We start from the raw sequence: 19,766 nt of genomic DNA on the forward strand, positions 1-19,766 counted from the left end.
GCAGAGCACTGTACTAAGTACTTGGGGCCGTACAACTGGAAAACATCATCCCTGTCCACAAGAAACTTAGAATATACTGGGGGAGCACCCAGGAAGTGCTCAATAAATATTATGGATTGGTTAAAGTGGGGTGGGGTGAGAAAAATGCTGTTCTGGAAGGGGCTGGACAGTCACAGTTTAAATTCAGATGCTCCTCCGCAGTTCCTGACTGCTGGCTGGGGCTGGGATCAACAGCAAGGTTACGAGTTGCCAAAACATCAGGGTTTGAATACCTCAACTTAGACAAAGGCTACCCGATTTCAGAGAAGCACTCAGAGAGCTTGAGCCATAGTGTGTGGATAAATATAGATGTGTATTTATAAAGCAGCCTTGGGAGGAGTGGTCCAGAGCTGCTAGCTAGCAGAAGATCGATTCGGTCCATAAATTTTACCTCGGCCTCGCCCACGTTTCCCATGTGCACCATATGCCATTCGCCCATCTTTATACTGACCCAATCTCTAGGCTTAGAAAATATAAACATCATCTACAGAAAATACACCCAAAGTTCCTCAGAGACCACACGGTTCCCATGGAAATCAAACCGAAAGATGAGAGAGAGGAGTTGCACTGGGTGCTTCTTTCCTCTTAAACCTGCTGCCCGGTCTCCTGTAGCCCACTCTGATTTCTCTTAGTTCCTGGCAGTGGAGTAACTAGGTGGTTTTTTGCCTGGACTTTGGGCCCCCTTCCTTTTCTACTCCACCCCAGCCATTGTCGGATTGGAGAGGAACTAAAGCTGGAGAGGCAGGGTGGCTCAAAGAGGCGTGATCAATAGAAATGGCCGATAACCAACCCTTAAAGGGAAAGGGACACATAGTGAGCGATTGGAGAAAATTAGTAGAGGTTGGATGAGAAACTGGGTAGACTTCAGTTACTCCTTTAATCGGAGTAAAGTGGACCTACCCAAGATGATGGATTTTGCATGAGCCACAAGACCCAGGATTTCAACCCCTGTGAACCTAAAATCTTACACCTATTGGGATAGCAGCACGATCAAGTGGAAAGAGCACAGAACGGGGAGTTAGGAGATGCAGATACTATTTCTGGTTCTGCCACTTGTCTGCTATGTGAGCTGGAACAAGTCACTTAACTTCTCTATATCTCGTTTCCTTATCTGGAAAATGGAGATCAAATATCGGTTCTCCTCTCATAGATTGGGACCCTAACATGAGACAGAAGCTTTGTCTCATCTGATGGTAGTGTGTCTACTCCGGTGCTTAGTACAGTTTCTGGCTCAAAGTTAGTGCCTAACAAATGCAACCATCATTCACGGCCACCATTTTCTATCTTTATCATTATATCACTTAGTTCAGGCATACACTGACCCCCATAGGATACCAGCATTTTGATATCGTTCATGATCTAGAACCTCTGCCAGTGACCCGGCACGCCCATTTTCCAAGCCTGCTCCATGGAGGTACTCGGACCCTCCCGTGCTCCATTTCATCACCAACCTCTCACCTACATCCTGCCTCTGGCCTGAAACACCCTCCCTCTTCACATCTGATGGATGATCACTCTCCCCACCTTCAAAATCTTATGAAAAAGCACATCTGCTCCAAGATGCCTTCACTGATTTAGCTCCCATTTCATCTTCTCCCACTCCCCTTCTGAGCTGGCCCTTGCACTAGGATTTGCTTCCTTATATCCACCCCTTGCTCAGTCCCACTGCACTTATGTACCTACCCTTAATTTATTTATATTAATATCTGTACCCTCTCTAGACTGTAGGCTCACTGTGGGCAGGAAAGGTGTCCACTAATTCAATTATACTGTACTCCCCCAACCACTTAGTACAATGGTCTGCAAACAGTATGTGTTCAAAAAATAAAATCCTATGATTGATTGAAGCAGTGGAGGTGCCTTCCCCATGCTGCTTTGGACCTAATTAAGCAATAGAAACCCCGGCAAGTGTCCAAGGCTAGGAAAGAAGGAAGACCACATGAGAGAGAGAGAGAGACCTGCAGCAGGTTGTGTACATCAATCTCCGTCAGGGTCAACAAGGAAAGAATAAGTCCTCATGAATTGTTAGGCCAGACGTCTCTTCACATGAGGTCATGCTGGGTTAAGGAGATCAAGAAGAGCTCTAAGCTTATCCTGACCTGTCTCCATCCAGCTGAAGTTCATAGTTCCCAAATCCTTGAGTTGGCTGAAATTTGGGGGGAAATAAGGTACCCATCCTTAAGAGCAGTTCAAAGTCAATTCTCCAAAGAGTGTGGGACCAGCTGGTTTCCTGGAAGGAATCAGAATGTAAGGGCTTCTGAAGGTGATTCCTAACTGTATTTCAAGTTCTAAACACTCTTGGACTCTCGGAGCTTTCTTCATGGAGAGTTTGGAAATTTGGAGAGCAGTTCACTCACTCTGTTTTCATTCTTTTTCCAAACAGAGAATAGACTCTGTGATGGAAATCCATAAACCTGATAATGCGCTAAGAGTCTATAAAATATGCTAATGTTAATTAATTCCAGGACCGTCGTTACATGAAATATAATGTGATTGTGTCATCTCCAGGAAAATAATGGATTGAGCTGCAATAATCAGCACTGCCATTTGGGATCATTACTTAGAGAGGAGCTGGGAAGACCAGCTGAGGAAAACCACTGCTTCGGATCGGCCAATTAATGATTATTTATCAGACCGATTAGAAGCCAAAGCCTCAGTGTCATGAGGACCGAATGGCTCCTGAGAGTCCCTGGGGACAGAAGGTTGGAAAGGAGAGATACATCTCATTCTCCTGCCATGAAACAGAAGGAAGGTAGCGGCTCCTTATTCAAATGATAACAGTAACACCTGTTTTTTTATTGAAGTGCAAAACAGCTCTCATCTATTTCTCATTTGACCAAGCGCATCAATATGCCGCTTCAATTTAGCAGATGCGAGGAGAATAACAAATTGCAGGGCTCTGTCGACTGACGTTCTGGAGTGGAGAGAAAGAGAGAGCAGTGAGCAGTGAGCTCTGAGGCTTGGCAGTCCCGGTAGCCAGAAGAAATCAACCAACCAGCCCCTCCCAGGCAAAGCCACCACTGTTGCCTAAGCCGGTTTTGACCCCACCCCAGCAGGAAAAAGCAGCAATTTAGAAAATGGAGCTGAAATTCTAAGGAGCAAATGAGTAGATTGTTTCGCTGGGATCCATTAATAATGGAAGTGAGACTGTGAGCTGCAGCTGGATCTTGACATCGGACTAGAACTCCTAAGCCGGTGACATACTGAGACTGGAGAATGATTCTTCCCAAAGTTTGCCAGGAGTCTATAGTCAGGCAAGTCAAGATGGGTTTCATCCGTCCATTCAGGCTGCTGGGGAAGTGGGGTGAAGGAATGGTCAAACTAACCCAAATATGACCTGCCAGTAACACGGGTCTGGAGGACTCTTGTTCTGGGGCACAGCTATATGCTCATGATAGAATCCCCCATGTTTAACTGCGGTATTTGTTAAGTGCTTACTATGTGACAGGCACTGTACTAAGCACTGAGGTAGATATAAGCAAATCAGGTTGTACCAGTCCCTGAACTACATGGGGCTCACAGTTTTATTCTCCATTTTCCAGATGAGGTAACTGAGGCCCAGAGTAATGAAATGACTTGCCCAAGGCCACTCTGCAGACAAGTGGCAGAGCCAGAATTAGAACCCAGGTCCTTCTGTCTCCCAAGCCTGTACGTTATCCATTAGGCCATGCCGCCTCTCAGTGTTTCCCCATCCTTAGTGGCCATGGAAGAGATGCAACTGGAATGTAGAACTAGTTAGAGCTGATTCTGGAGGGATTACCAAAGATTATTTAGAAGAAGCAAAGGCAACGAAAATTTCTCAGGCAGGCAGCTCTCAGTTGCAGACAGGTTGCACTGAGGTCTCTCTCCAGATTCCATAGACCGAGGGTCAGTCCCCAGATGAGACCCAAGTTGACTCTCCTGTTTAAGCAACAGAGCTACCACTATCAACGCTTTCATTACACCATTTTGATAGGACTGGGTGGATGGAGGTACTGGGGGACTAGTCTTCCCCCAACAAGAGCCTGTGCTGGTATAACATGAGTCAAAAGGAGATTCGGTGTAGAAAGAAACGGCCGTGTATATGAGACGGCGTTGGTCAAGGCCGGATGCTGCTCTGTAGTGTAGCCTCTGCCCCAGTCTCACTGTACTGTACCCATCAGTGCTTTGTGTTTAGGCGACTCTTCAACATTTGATATGGTAAAATAGCAGTGAGTGCCAAGGGTATTAAGCATTCGGTTGGAAGTGGATATCAAACTATAAAGGAATTAACATGGAAAAATGTCTGTCAGGATGGTATCTTCAAGCCCACACTGACCCACTAATTTCCACTGAAACAGTGCTTACTGGGTTGTGATTATTCCCACCATATGAGGTTCTTCAAGAATGGATCCCCATATTACAAGAAAACTTCTAATATCATCCTTGTTATCTCTCCTTAACATCAGTGAGGCTAATCAAATACTGAGTGTTCTCCCCCTGCTTTTCTATTTTCTTCCATCAGTTCCTTGTGTTGTCTGGTTTTACTACTAATGTACAGACTTAGAAGTACAAAAATCATTTCTCCAACATGGACTCCCTAAGAGCGACCCTCGACAGCGCCCTTGAATCCTGGACAGAAGACAGCCGTGACATCACACTGATTAATGTGCTGACATTATAGAAACTCTCCACTGTAAGCTCCTTGTGAACAGGGATCAGGTCTACCTACTCCACTGTACTGTACTCTCCTAAGCACTTAGTACAATGCTCTGCACAGTGTAAGTGCTGAATAAATAACTACTGATTTATTTCAGAGCCACATAAATTTTACATGATCTTAGAGTTTTTCCATGGGGACCTATGAGCTTCCCACTAGCTCCAGAGCCTCTGGTTCCTTTCCAGGTCAGTGTGAAGTCTGGAACGTTGTCTGAGGAGAATAACTCAGCAACAGGAGCTACGACGGGGGAGGCTCGGGATGCTAAATTAAAAATAGATATGAAAGTATCTAGTTCCATATCTGAACTGAACAAGAGACAGGATGGCTGAAAACTGGACTGTCCAGACTAAAACTGTGTGGTTGGCCATCCCAGTCTCACCGTGGGCATAATTTACTATTCTTGAGCCTCAGCTCTGGATTCCAAGCTCTCCCCCTCTAGACTGTAGCTTCACTGTGGGCAGGGAATGTGTCTGTTTATTATTATATTGTACTCTCCCAAGCGCTTAGTAAGCGCTCAATAAATATGATTGAATGAATGAATTATTGCTATGGAAGAGCAGCTGCCGTGTTCTAAATGGGCCCCACATCTGTGCCCCTTCCTATCTGTAGCATGGCTGGGCTTGGGGTGAAGCAGGAGTCCTTTCATGACAACAAGGCCCCAGCAACTTCACCTCTTTTAGGGTCTAACTGATTCTCTGGGGGCTGCGGAGAACTTGGGAATCGGGGAGAATTTGTCTCAAGGAACTACCAGCCATTCTATTAAACACCTATGCTTGGGGAAAAACAAACAAACATGAGATGGCTTCATCCACTTGAGAAAAATGGAAAGCGATCCATTAGATCCCTACCGCAGCCATTTTTTAAGTTTGCTTTTTAGGTTGAGTTAAGAAGGTTCTGAGGCCGGCCAGTTATCGCTACAAACTTGTCCTCTGAGCCCAGGAACATCTCCGGGTCAGGTAAGGGCAGAATCAGTAACCTTAACAGAGCTTTTTCCTTATCCTGTTCCGTACATCTAAATAAGGTCCTCCTGGGGTAAATTTTCAGTTTGATTATCGGGGATTTAGCTGCATGATTCATTAACATAATTGGAAGCCATTTGGCTAAACCCTAAGTGGATCACATTGAACATTTTCCATTAAATGCTACGTGACCCTAATTTCCCTCCCCCTTGGCAGCAATCTACACTTCAACCCATTTCAAAATTCTAGCTCACAATCATCCCCTCGAGTCCAGAGAGGCATAAAATCTCTGCTGATCCACCAAAGTGTCCCAGCCTTTGAAATACAGACAAAATAGCATATAGCATCCATGCACTTTTAACCACCCTGCTCTCCTTCCTGGGAGGGTGTGGGGAGAAACATGATGAAAAACTCAAGTATTCTTTTCCACTTGCCTAATGACAATAATAACAATAATGGTATTTTTTATGCACTTACTATATGATAAGTACTGCTCTAAACCCTGGGTAGATAAAGATGCAGATCAGACAGACCATGACCCAAATGGGGCTCACAATCTTAGGAGGAGGGAGAACAGGTATTGAATCCCCATTTCACAGATGAGGAACTGAAGCACAGAGAAAGTAAATGGCTTGCCCAAGGTCCTCCAGCAGACAAGTAGTGGAGCTGGGATTAGAACCCAGGACCTCTGACTCGCAGGTCTGTGTTCTTTTCATCAGGCTAAGCTGCATCTCAAAAACTGGTACCTGGGAGAGCAGGCTAGTAGTTACTTCCACGGGTGAACAGTTCCACCCACCTCGTTCCGGCTCCTTTGCTGCCTCCTGGTCCCTTCCTCCTCCTCTCTGCTTTTGTCAATATGATGCAGTGTCTGTCTTGTGAGAAATGAGAAGATACAGTGCTTCAGCAGGGAGGGTTGACAGGAATATAAACGCAAAAGATAATAAATAAAGCCCAGCACATCCCAATGGCCCCATCCATTAAAACAATGCCAAAACAGATTTACACAGACAATTCCTGTCCAGAGCGTGAATTCAGCAATCCTTGCCGCTCATAATATATACGCGGTACTGGGGCGGAGATTCAAAACACAAAAAAAGTGATCCAAGAGGGAAACGGTGATCTTTGATGGAGACCGGGAGGTGGAAGACTGGTGTCTTAGGTCCGCTTAGGTTAAGTAAGATCTCAAAGAATCACCACTAGGCTTTTATCCCTTTTCTGATCTGGCACCCTTTTATAGAAGAGATGGGGAAAAGGACCGAGAAAATAGGTCGCTCCCTGTTAAAAGAAAATAGGGAATCCAGACATTAAAGGCTTCTTTGGCTTTGAGCTCCTGGGAGCCACAAGCAGAACTATTCCTCTTCCACCAGGAATGCCCGCTGGGATGTAGAATTTAGATTCCTCCCTGACTTTCCCCTCCACACTCCTCCCTTGCCTATCCCATCGGGGCCCAGAAGAGCTTCCCTGGATCAGGCCTGGCTTCAGACGGATGGAGAAGTAGGTCCCTGGCTCAGGGCACATGGCAGAGCGGAAACGCCTTGAGCCACAGGATCTGCGCTTGGAAATAACAGCAGATGGGGATGGTGGTATGAGGGGATGGCAGCTGGTAGGGATGGTGGCGTGGCGGTGGCCACAGAGGGGAATGGGGGAGTCAGGGGTGGCAACAGAGGGGAATGGGGCAGTCAGGGGTGGCAACGGAGGCGGATAATAATAATAATAATGGTATTTTGTTAAGTGCTTACTAAGTACCAAGCACTGTTCTAAGCACTGGGGTAGATATAACGTAATCAGGTTGTCCCACGTGGGGCTCACGGTCTTTATCCCCACTTTACAGATGAGGGAACTGAGGCACAGCGTGACTCCGTGGAAAGAGGCTGGGCTTTGGTGTCAGAGGTCAGGGGTTCGACTCCCGGCTCTGCCTCTTGTCAGCTGTGTGACTGTGAGCAAGTCACTTCACTTCTCTGTGCCCCAGTTACCTCATCTGTAAAATGGGGATTAACTGTGAGCCTCACGTGGGACGACCTGATTACCCTGTATCTACCCCAGCGCTTAGAACAGTGCTCTGCACATAGGAAGCGCTTAACAAATACCAACATTATGAGAAGCAGCGTGGCTCGGTGGAAAGAGCCCGGGCTTGGGAGCCAGAGGTCATGGGTTCGACTCCCAGCTCTGCCACTTGTCAGCTGTGTGACTGTGGGCAAGTCACTTCACTTCTCTGTGCCTCAGTTACCTCATCTGTAAAATGGGGATTAACTATGAGCCTCACGTGGGACGATCTGATTACCCTGTATCTACCCCAGCGCTTAGAACAGTGCTCTGCACATAGTAAGCGCTTAACAAATACCAACATCATTATTATTAACTGACTTGCCCAAAGTCACACAGCTGCTAAGTGAAGCCGACATTAGAACCCACATCCTGACTCCCCCGCTCATGCTCTTACCACTAAGCCACCCTGCTTCTCTGGATAGAGGGAAGGGGGCAGCAGCAGATGGGGAAGGTGGCAAGGGGGAGGGAGGAGATGGGGATGTTCACAGAGGGGAACAGAAGTGAGGGAGCGGCCGCAGACGGGGACGGTAACGGAGAGGAACGGAGGTGCGGGAGCAGCCGCAGATAGGGAGGATGGCATGGGGGCAAAGCCAGCTACGCGTTTGGAACCTCGGAACCCAAGGCAGAAGACCTCGTCTATCTCACTGCCGACCTCTCGCCCACATCCTGCCTCTGGCCTGGAATGCTTTCCCTCCTCATATCAGACAGATAATTGCTCTACCCCATTTCAAAACCTTATTGAAAGCACATCTCCTCCAAGAAGCCTTCCCTGACTGAGCCCTCCTCTTCTCCTACTCCCTTCTGTGCTGCTTTTACTTGCTCCTTCATTCATCTTCCCTCCCACCCACCCCCCAGCACATATGTATATATGTAATTTATGGATCTATTTATATTAAAGTCTGTCTCCTCCTCTAGGCAGTAAGCTCGTTGTGGGCAGGAATGTGTCTGTTTGTTGTTATATAGTACTCTCCCAAGTTATTAGTACAGTGCATTGCATACAGTAAGTGCTCAGTAAATATTCTCATTCATTCATTCATTCATTCAATAGTATTTATTGAGCGCTTACTATGTGCAGAGCACTGTACTAAGCGCTTGGGATGAACAAGTCGGCAACAGATAGAGACAGTCCCTGCCATTTGACGGGCTTACGGTCTAATCGGGGGAGACGGACAGACAAGAACAATGGCACTAAACAGCGTCAAGGGGAAGAACATCTCGTAAAAACCGATGGCAACTAAATAGAATCGAGGCGATGTACAATTCATTAACAAAAGAAATAGGGTAACGAAAATATATACAGTTGAGCGGACGAGTACGGTGCTGTGGGGATGGGAAGGGAGAGGTGGAGGAGCAGAGGGAAAAGGGGAAAATGAGGCTTTAGCTGCGGAGAGGTAAAGGGGGGATGGCAGAAGGAGTAGAGGGGGAAGATGAGCTCAGTCTGGGAACGCCTCTTGGAGGAGGTGATTTTTAAGTAAGGTTTTGAAGAGGGAAAGAGAATCGGTTTGGCGGAGGTGAGGAGGGAGGGCATTCCGGGACCGCGGGAGGACGTGACCCGGGGGTCGACGGCGGGATGGGCGAGACCGAGGGACGGTGAGGAGGTGGGCGGCAGAGGAGCGGAGCGTGCGGGGTGGGCGGTAGAAAGAGAGAAGGGAGGAGAGGTAGGAAGGGGCAAGGTGATGGAGAGCCTCGAAGCCTAGAGTGAGGAGTTTTTGTTTGGAGCGGAGGTTGATAGGCAACCACTGGAGTTGTTTAAGAAGGGGAGTGACACGCCCAGATCGTTTCTGCGGGAAGACGAGCCGGGCAGCGGAGTGAAGAATAGACCGGAGCGGGGCGAGAGAGGAGGAAGGGAGGTCAGAGAGAAGGCTGACACAGTAGTCTAGCCGGGATATAACGAGAGCCCGTAATAGTAAGGTAGCCGTCTGGGTGGAGAGGAAAGGGCGGATCTTGGCGATATTGTAGAGGTGAAACCGGCAGGTCACTGAATGAATATCACTGAATGAAGAATTTCCCGGCCCAGGGAGGGGAACCAGAGCAAGGGAGGCTGTGCAGGAGAAGCCGTGTGGTCTAGTGAAAAGGAATGGGCCTGGGAGTCAGAGGACCTGGCTCTAATCCTGGCTCTGTCACTGGTCTGCTGTGTGACCTTGGGCAATTCCCTTCGCTTCTCTGGGCCTCAGTTTCCTCTTCTGTAAAATGGGGATTCAATACCTGCGCTCACTCCCCTTAGACCGTGACCCCCTCTGGGACAGGGACTGACTGACCTAAATATCTTGCATCTACACCAGTGCATGGTACAGTGCTCTCATTATGGGTAGGGAATTTGTCTGCTTGCTGTTATATTGTACTCTCCGAAGTGCTTCGGACAGTGCCCTTCACGCAGTAAACACTCATTAAATACAGTTGAATCGAATGAAAGTGCCGGACACGTAGTGAGCACTTAAATACCATTATCATCATCAGGGCTGCGTGGGCCTCGGCAGGACGCCATTCGTTCCGCTGGGTGCAGCCATATATCGAGATGTCAACCCGTGGCATGGGAATGGCTGGCACCAAATGGTCCCTCTCTGCCAGTCCCACCTGGCCCTTGGGTGGAGAAGAAGCCTGCCAGGCCTTGGTCCAGTGGCAACCCAAGAAGCTCACCCGGGCACAGAGGGGAATGTCTTACTCCAGTAACCTGTGGGCTCTTGGTAAGCAGGGATCCTGTCTACCGACTCTTGTATCTCAAGCGCTTGGTAGTAGACCACTCTGCACTCAGTAAGTGCTCGGTAAATACCAAGGATCGATTGACTGGCTGAGAAAGACACAGAGAAAGCCAGCAAGGCCCTCACAGAAATGAGCCAGTGAAATACCTCATCATCATTCATTCATTTGTATTTACTGAGTGCTAACTGTGTGCAGAACATTGTACTAAGCACTTGGGAGAGTACAATACAACAATAAACAGACACATTCCCTACCCACGATGAACTTACAGTCTTTTTCACCAGCCAGCTCTCTTTGCCCTCAGCTCTCCTTTTATTTTCTGTTGCTGGAAATACCAGTTGGCCTCAGATGCTCCCTGACAAACATATAAATAAATAAGCAAAGCATCAAGAAGGAAACCCACCTCACAGTCCCTAATGGATCATGATTAGGGAGGCTCAGGAGGCTCTCTGGTCGACCTGGGTTCTGGCGGCGAGGCTATCCTGATCCACTTGTAAGGGGAACCCCAAGCTCCTGCAGAGCACGAGTGAAATTTCAATGCATCTGCTTCTCAGGGGCAGCCTGAGCACATGGGCAGCAGGAGCCCTGGCCTGCTGTGGAGCTGATGAATTAATGAGGAATGTGTTGAAAGATTCAAATCCAGCGCTTGCTGATGGCAAATGTGAAATCCCTGTCTTCCCCTGCTCACTCATTCTCTAACTGGCAGCCAGTGGGACCATTTTCATATTACCCTGCTTGTGTTTTGTTTTTTGTTTTTTTTTTTTAACAGGCCTTAATGGGGAATTCTTCCTGGCTCTAATGTGTCGCTGAAATGTGGGAGGTGAGGCTCACTGAGCGGGATTGTGAGGAGGGGCCAGAAGGGATGAGGGAATTGAGGCACCGAAAGGTTAAATGATTTGCCCAAGGTCTAAGAGAGGCCCAGTAGCAGAGCTGACACTTCAACCCTGCTCTCTCAGCTCCAAGTCCCACCACTTTTCTGCTCAGTCCTGCTGTCTCCCTTATCCCTGTTCTGACAGGGTTGGGGTTCAGATCAGGACTGATTGCTAGGAAGCTGAGCCTTGTTTTTAACTTCAGTTCACAGGCCTCCAACAAATAAGAATCATTAGCCCCTCTCCTCGCTTTAATAAGTTGGAGCAGTTTGTTCCTGCCGTTAATTAACGTGAGGCCTGTGAAGAACTTGGAAAATCAAAAGCACTAAATACCTGACAAATAGAACCCACCTCCGTCAGAACTGTGCTTCATCCAAACAGAAGGGAAACCAGGGAATTTTCTGAGCATGGTCACACTCCTGCACTGGAGTATGGGTATTTTAAACATCAGACCTTTGTTTTCTAATTACCCCTGACCCCTCTCTGGGGTTAGTTTTTCCTCCTTCAAGAGACCACGGCCCCAGATTCAGATAGCATAACTCTGGGATATTTCAGCTTAGGGCTTGCCATCCTCATTGTCAAGTGTTTTATCTGTCCTGCTGACTGGACCTTGATGTTTCAATCCTTCATCTTCACACAGAAACATTTCCCCACATATGGGCACCCAGTGCTTTTTTTTAAAAAAATGGTATTTGTTAAGCCCTTATGTGCCAGGTGTTGGACTAAGCATAAGAGTAGATACAAGATAATCTGGTTGGACACAGTCCCTGTCCTACATGGGGTTTACAGTCTAAATCCTCATTTAACAGATGAGGTAACTGAGGCACAGACTTGGCCAAGGTCACACAGCATACAAGCGGAGTCAGGATTAGAACCCAGGTCCTCTGACTCCCAGGTCCATGCTCTTTCCACTAGGTAATGTTGCTCCTGGCAGCTTTGCAGGCACCATATTAAATAGTGTTCTGAGAGCCATTCAGGCTGAAGGATGTAGTAAGTTCCTTGTGGTGATCAAGTCCCAGGGGACTTGGCTCAGGGATTTATTTTGAAGGTATTTTCCTCCATCTGAAGTTGAAGTAACGTAAGGGTGGGTTACCTATCCTCCTCCATCCCCCATCCCTATTCTCCCAAATTCCCAGACAAAAAGTTAAGTTTCTGTCTTTAATCAATGGTATTTGATGAGAGCTTCCTGTGTGCAAAGCATTGTACTAAGCACTCAGAGAGAACAGTACAACAGAGTTGGTTCACAACCCATCCCCTGACCACAGTCAGGGTCTTATGGTCTAGAGGGAGAGACACACATCAATATAAATAAATTGCAGATATATACGTAAGTGCTGTGGGGCTGGCATGAACATCAAAAGGCCGAAGGGTACAGATCCAAAAGCAAGTTAAAGTTAGAGTTTTCCCTAAACAAGTCTCACATGCTTGAACCAACCTAGCTCTCTACAGTTACCACACTCAGGACATTCATCTGCTCACATGATTTCAACAATCCAATGCTATTTCTATCCAGCCCTGATCTCTCCTATGTTTTGTATTCCCAGATTTCCTCCTGCCTTTGGGATGTCTCCATCCAGATGACCCACTGGCATCTTCAACTTAGTATGTCCCAAACTTGAACTCCTCATTTTCTCTTTTACATCCCTCTCCTCTTCCTCATTTTCTTATCAAGAGCCACAAATCTACCACCTTCCCTGCTCAAAAGGCTCATGATCTTGAGATCATCTTTAACTCTTCCCTCTTACCTTCTAGTCAGTCTACATTTCAGGCCTGCTGACTCACCCTCACCAATGTTTCAACTCCCCCTTCCTTCTTCTCTAGTATTCAGGATCTAGTCTCTTCACCTCCCTATTGGATTTCAACTTCAGCCTCTTTTGTCTTCAATCTAAGTGACATACAGCTGTGCAGCTCATCTTTCCAAAACACCGATTGGCTCACATTACTCTCCCCCTCAAAAAATTCTCACAGGGCTCTCCATTGGTCCTCACCTACAAGAGAAACACCTGACCAGAGACTTCAAGGCACTCCAGCAGCTGATTCCCTCTGACCTATTTGACTTCATCTCCCTTCTTCTTCTTTTGCTTAGCTAGTTCTTGTCACCCCTTTCAAGCAAACCTTTTAACTCTCTTTTGTTCTCAATTCCCCTGCCTTGCGTTCATGCTTACATAATAATAATAATATTTGTTAAGCATTTACTATATGCTTCATTTTTCTACAGCCTAGAATTCCCATCCACGAGTGCTTTCTCGAACCACTCAACTCTCCTTTAAGGCCCTTCTAAAAAGCCAACTCCTCATTAACACCTGCCTCCCTGGTCAGATCCTAGCCACTCCCTTGTATGTAATTCTCTGTTCATTTTTTTTGTTACTGACATTACTTATATCATTTCTCCCGTAATGAATTATCATTCATCACTTTATGTTTCCCTATCATCCCCATTCATTTGTAAGTTCCTTGAGGACATGGACTGTGCTCTTTACTTCTGTTTGTAACTTCAGCCCTGTGTACACTGCTTTACACATAGTAGGAGCTCAATTAATACAGTTTATGATGAGGCTAATGATGGGTTCTCTGGCCCGAATTTCCAAGTCAGCAGGAACAAAGAAATCCAATTCAAAAAAATTAAAGCCATTATTAAAGTGTTGAGGGGAGTTAAAACAGTTAGACTCTCCTGGATATTTCTAATTTGTTTTTGTAATGTACCTCGAGGGTTTTGTAAGGGAGAACATGCTACAGGTTCTGCTGTCACTGCTGAATTGAGTAGGGAGGAGGCCACCAGGACCTGGAGGCTCTAACTGCCACTGAAGCCAGGTTATTAAAACATTCGCAGACATTTTATTGCACAGACTGTCAGGGGCAGCTGGCAGAATGATCCTCGTGGCTCAAAATTGCAATAAAAGTTAGGAAGGGTGTCATCACCAGAGAAATAATGGAACACGGTATATGCGGGGAAGTTAGAACAAGAGAAGGTATTGGAAGACCATGGCGTGACTATTAGGCTAAGCCATTCAAGGATATGGAGTAATTATGTTAACCTAGATGGTCTTTCCAGAGTTTCACTGAAAGTGAACCTTGCTCTTTGAAGTTGCTAGAAATGCTTGTTATGTGTACGAAGAAACTTCCAACTGTATTTTGCTGTTGACTCTTTCACATCTGATGGTCCTCTCCTTGCCTATGTTCTCTCCCCACATAAATCCTCCCCTCCTGCAAATGCCTCCAAAAAATCACTTCCTCCAGGAGGTATTCCCTAACTGATGTCCACCTTTTTGATGAGATTATCCATCCCATCAGCCAGCCCTAACACTTCAGTGCGCAGGGAGACAACATGGCCTAATGGAAAGAGTACTGGGATTTGGGGGTCAGAAGATTAAGGTCCTTGTCCCAGATCAGTCACTTGTCTGATGTGTCACCTTAGGTAGGTCACCTACCTCTCTGGGCCTCAGTTTCCTCTTCTGTATAATGGAGATGAAGTACCTGTTGGACTTCTCTCTTAGATTGTGAGTCCTGTATGGAACAGGGTCTGAGTCTGATCTGGATATCTTGTATTTACCCCAGAACTTAACATACTGTTTTGGCACAGAATAAGCATTTAATGAAGACCATCATCATAATTATTTTTATTACTATTGCAGCAAATCAGTTAAGTACTGTTTTAAGAGTGCAGTCTTCATATTCCTCCTGGCTCCAGGAAAACAGTCCTTTCCAGTATTCTAAAAATTGGGAAGTCAGAATTAGATCACATGGCATCAGGTGGAAGGTAAAAATGTTGGGTCATTTATCAGCCCATACTAGTAAATAGCTAGAATGATGACAATTTTAGTACCTCAAATGGTCATTCAAAATTGTCGATAGATGAGTGTCCAAATTTCCACTGGGTAGCCCAACCCTGAATCCTCCTCCCTAGGATTCTAACTCCATCGAAGAGGGTCTTTAGCTGGGTCTAGAGAAGCAAATTTCTCAAATAATTCTGACACCCCAAATACATTTTGTCACCAATTATCCAGATAGTTCAAATTCAGCCCACAATAGGCCAATAATTAAAGTCAAAATCATTTTGGGGAGCTGAATATTTTGCATGCTCTGTTTGTATAACCCAAACCTCAACCACTGGGGTGAACAGTGATTTGGAAAGGTGCCCTGAAGTATGATGTTTTCATATTTTAAAAAAAATCCTAATTCACTTGGTCAAATGTTTTCTGATTGAAATTATCCTCTCAGAGTTCCTTGCTTTAGCTGGAAATTTCACAGAGAGGGAGTAAATTGCCAAATCCATGTTTCTGCTAAATCAAACATACCACAGATTCGTTTGGCATTTAATACTGATATTACAACCCCCAGGAATAACAAGTGAAAGTAATTAAGTTTAATGATTCAAAAGAACCCGATATGCTTGATTGCTCCGTGTACGCTAATTATCTTCCTTTTTTCCAGTAGTATAAATAAGGCCTATTTGTGAAACTGCACTGATTTTTAAAACACATTAGGCAAAGTCACATCTGCAGTACCTTTTGTAGGACACAATGAAAACTAGCATGAGAACAGGCTAATATTGTTTGTCAGAATGGTACTGGTCTGATGTTAACTGGAGGCTCACCCTAAGGGCATGGTTTCCTGAGTCCTTTTCATCGCGTTTTTGCTCACTCTGATCATGCCAGCTTCCAAGTAGCAACTAAGAACAACTCTGGCAGCTGGGATTAAGGCACGGGATCATAAGGGAGCAGGGAAGCAAGTAGTTTAAATGATCAGGTCCTTACCTAGTTCTCCTCTTTCCTCACTGACCTGTCCTTGACAGTCTTGTTTGTTTGCCCATAATTTGTGATCCGGCCAATCTGCTGCCTCAGATACTCTCATTTGGTGATGAAATTCAATCGATCAATCCTATTAACTAAGCACTTACTGCTACCTAAGCGCTTTGCAGAGTACAATATAACATAGTTGGTAAACATGTTCCCTGCCCACACTGAGCTGACAGTCCAGAAGGGGAGACAGACATTAATATAAACAAATAAATTATGGATGTGTACATAGGGATGGTAGAATAAAGGGTGCAAATCTAAATGCAAGGGCTATGCAGAAGGAAGAGGGAGAAGAGGAAATGAGGGCCTAGTCAGAGAAGGCCTCTTGGAGGCGATTTGGGTTCAATAAGGCTTTGAAGAAGGGGAGAGTGATTGTCACATAGGAAGAGGGAGGGTGTTCCAGGCCAGAGACAGGATGTTCGCACTTACTATGAACCAAGTGCTGAGATGAATAGAAACTAATCGGTTTGGACACAGTCCCTGTCCCACATGGGACTCACAGTCTTAATCCCCATGTTACAGATGAGGTAACTGTGGCTCAGAGAAGTTAAGTGCCTTGCTCAAGGTCACACAGCAGCCAAGTGGTAGAGTCAGAATTAGAACCTAGGTCCTTCAATCTCAGATCCTTTGCTCTATCCACTAGGCCATGCTGTTTCTCAGAGCAGAAAGTGCTGCAGCTGAAGTCAGAGAACTGAGACCAGTAAGGTTTGTAAAGAAGAGAGGATGAAGGAGTTAGACTTTCAAATAGTTCTCCAGACACCAACCAGTTATTTATTGTTTAATAAAGCATGCCGTGAAGACCTACAGGCCCAGGTACCAGGACTGCCTTTGGCTATCTGACCACCCTGAGTCCCAGGGAGGGGAATCAATTTGCCACACCTTCCCATTCCCAGTAATGTCAAAGAGAAATCCACCCAAACTCCTGAACCCACTTCTCCGTGTGAGTCTGACCCCTCCCCCTCGCTCCAGATTCATTGTTTCCCTCTCTTGGGTTTCTGATCACACTGGCTCTACTTCTGCATATTTGAGTGGAAGCTGGGGGCTTGCAAGTTTATAACTACTGTGACAAACTACCCTCTCTGAAGGTGCTGTCCTGAGGCAGCAGCTTCCTCAGTAACTTTCTTTCTGAGAGGCTGGCTTTGCTAGAACGTCTTCCTGTAAGCCACCATGCATGCTTCCCAGTGCAATTTCATTTAATTCCTATTAATCTTACCTCAGTGGGAAGCAACGTGGCCTAGTGGATAGAATGAGGACCTGGGAGTCAGAAGGACCTGGGTTTGGATCCAGCCTCTGTTATTTGTCTACTGTGTGATTTTGGGGCAATTCACTTTACTTCTCTGTGTCCCATTTACCTCATCTTTAAAATGGAGGTTGAGACTGTGAGCCCCACGTAGGACAGGGACTGTATCCAACTCGGTTTGCTTGTATCCACCCCCGTGCTTAGTACAGTGTCTGGAACATAGTAAGTGCTTAACAAATACTGCAATTATTATTATTATTATATCTAACTCTGCTGATTTTGTGATAGAGCAGGAGGGCGGTCATGCGGAGAAGAGTTCTTCATGATCACCTGTAGAGGATAATCGCTGCCCTAAGAACTGGTTGTGTTTGTTAAAGAATAGACTGAGTCTCAGATCTCCAAATCTAGTGGATAGAGCACAGGACTGGGAGTCAGAAGGTCATGGGTTCTAATCCCCATTCTGCCACCTGCCTGCTTTGTGACTTTGGGCAAATCATTTTACTTCTTGATGTCATAGTTACCTCATCTGTAAAATGGGGATTGAGACTGTGAGCCTCATGTGGGACAAGGAAGGTGTCCAACCTGATTTGCTTGTATCTACCCTAGCGCTTAGTACAGTGACTGGCACAGGTAAGTGCCTAACAAATACCACAATAATACTTATTACATTATTATAATAATAAAATAATAAATAATAAAAGAAAAAAGGTAGAAAGCACACAATCCACACAACTATGGAGCTACAGAAATGATAATGTCACGATGAGATAGGGGCGTAGGGTGGCAGGGTGCTAAAATGGACCAACAGGTTGGAATAGATGGAGTCAATCAGGGGATGCTTCCTGAAGAAGGTGGGTCTCGAGCGGCAATTAAGAGGGAGGGGGTAGATTTAGGTCTGGCCTTGGTTGGGCAAGTGGGCCTGTGGTATCTCAAGGGTGTGATCCCCTCATTTCAATCTCAGGCCATCTGAATGTCTTCATATCTCCTACATCACTCCACCCCTACTGAGAATCCATCATCAGGTGACATTACAAGGATGGAAATTTTTTGGGGTGTGGGGGGAGGGTACCCCAGGCCAGAGAACTGGATGAGTCTCCCCGGAAATGTCACTTGCGTCACCAAACATCTGCTTGCGTTGGGAAGTTTCTCCCTATCCAAATTCTCTTTTCATTTATTTTTGTTTTCCTAAGGAAGCTTTACTCATGTATCCACCATTGAGGCAATTATTGAAATTAGGCTTAATTATATAATGAGGGTAAATAATAATAATTACCTAGTTGCAATGTGCACTCTTTTCATTATGGGTAATGAGTCTGTCAAAATCATCAAGAAACTTTTGGGAAAAGCAAAAAAAAAAATAGTGGGGGGGTTGTGAGGCTTTCATTTTAGAATCCATCTTCCCCTTATTTTCCCCTAAGTGGGAAAGCATAGTCATTTGTACCCTTTCTAGACCCTTGATCCTTGCCAAGCAGGAATTTTGATTGTCGGGTCTATGAAAATGAAAATCTTCTGCACCGCAGGGTTCATTTGGGGCTCTCTGAATAATCCCATTACTTAGCTTCCTGAGCAGTGCAAAATGCCACATGCAATCACAGGCTGTGTGTTAGCTGCTTGGCTTCCCGGGAGCTGTCAGAAGCCTGGCTTCCCACCCTGTGGTTCTACCCACCGCCAATGGGGTGAGGGAATGGTGTGAATCATTCATGAGGAACTCTGCCTCATGTCCATTAGCCTAACATGGAGTCCTCGTGCACTCACACCTTCCAACACAGAAAATGGAATAAATCATATTGTGAAACTATTCACTGGGACCTCTCCCGGCTCCTGGACCGAAGCAAATAAATATTGTTTTAAAAGAATCCCAAATGCTGCACTCTGCTGGTGGAAGCAGCTTGCCTTCTTACCGTCCAACGTCGTAATTAAGTCGGCTCCATTTAGCTATGGTCACAGATGCACCCATTCTCTTATTAGCAACTGAGTTAAATTAGTCAACATCTTCTGGAGAGTCCCCTGGAGTGTGTCATTTGCATTAAAAACTTCCCGACTTGTCCTACATCCTGATGATTCCAAATCTCTTCATGATCCTCCTTCCATCTGGATCGTCTAAGTTGTCCCGTGTCAGCAGACTTCTGGAATAGAAATCAGTGTGAGGTAGTGAGGACTGACAAGAGTGCCCTATTTGTTATGATGGTAATTATGGATTTTGTAGAGAGGGGGATTGCACTGAATCAACAGAGAGACTTTAAAGAGCATTTCTCATTTTTATTTAAAATTCTATTGAGGTAATTTCAGAGAACAGTGAATTGCGGTACCTCAAACTGAGTGAACTAGAGAGATGGGATAAAAAAAATTGAACATAATTATGAGCAATGTTGATGAGAGCTAAGTCGAACCATTCGATGCAGATTCCCTTCAAGAAGAGCAGGGAAGAAATCCCAAAGC

The 19,766-nt window shown here is 45.8% G+C and overlaps 1 long non-coding RNA gene across 2 annotated transcripts in view; it reads right to left on the reverse strand.

The window, feature by feature from the left end:
• LOC114809068 overlaps positions 1–19,766 on the reverse strand; it is a 125,516-nt gene that overhangs the window by 12,460 nt on the left and 93,290 nt on the right. The window contains exons 6-8 of one of the 2 annotated variants that reach the window (XR_003756823.2): positions 19,229–19,453; positions 6,473–6,544; positions 2,835–2,953 (exon numbers count right to left, since the gene is read on the reverse strand). This is a non-coding gene — a long non-coding RNA (uncharacterized LOC114809068). Of the gene's footprint in view, positions 1–2,834; positions 2,954–6,472; positions 6,545–19,228; positions 19,454–19,766 lie in introns of those variants that run through there. The other variant, XR_005659752.1, reaches the window with a different exon arrangement.

The sequence above is a fragment of the Ornithorhynchus anatinus genome, chromosome 2, assembly GCF_004115215.2.
Source record: "Ornithorhynchus anatinus isolate Pmale09 chromosome 2, mOrnAna1.pri.v4, whole genome shotgun sequence".
Lineage (NCBI taxonomy): Eukaryota > Metazoa > Chordata > Mammalia > Monotremata > Ornithorhynchidae > Ornithorhynchus > Ornithorhynchus anatinus.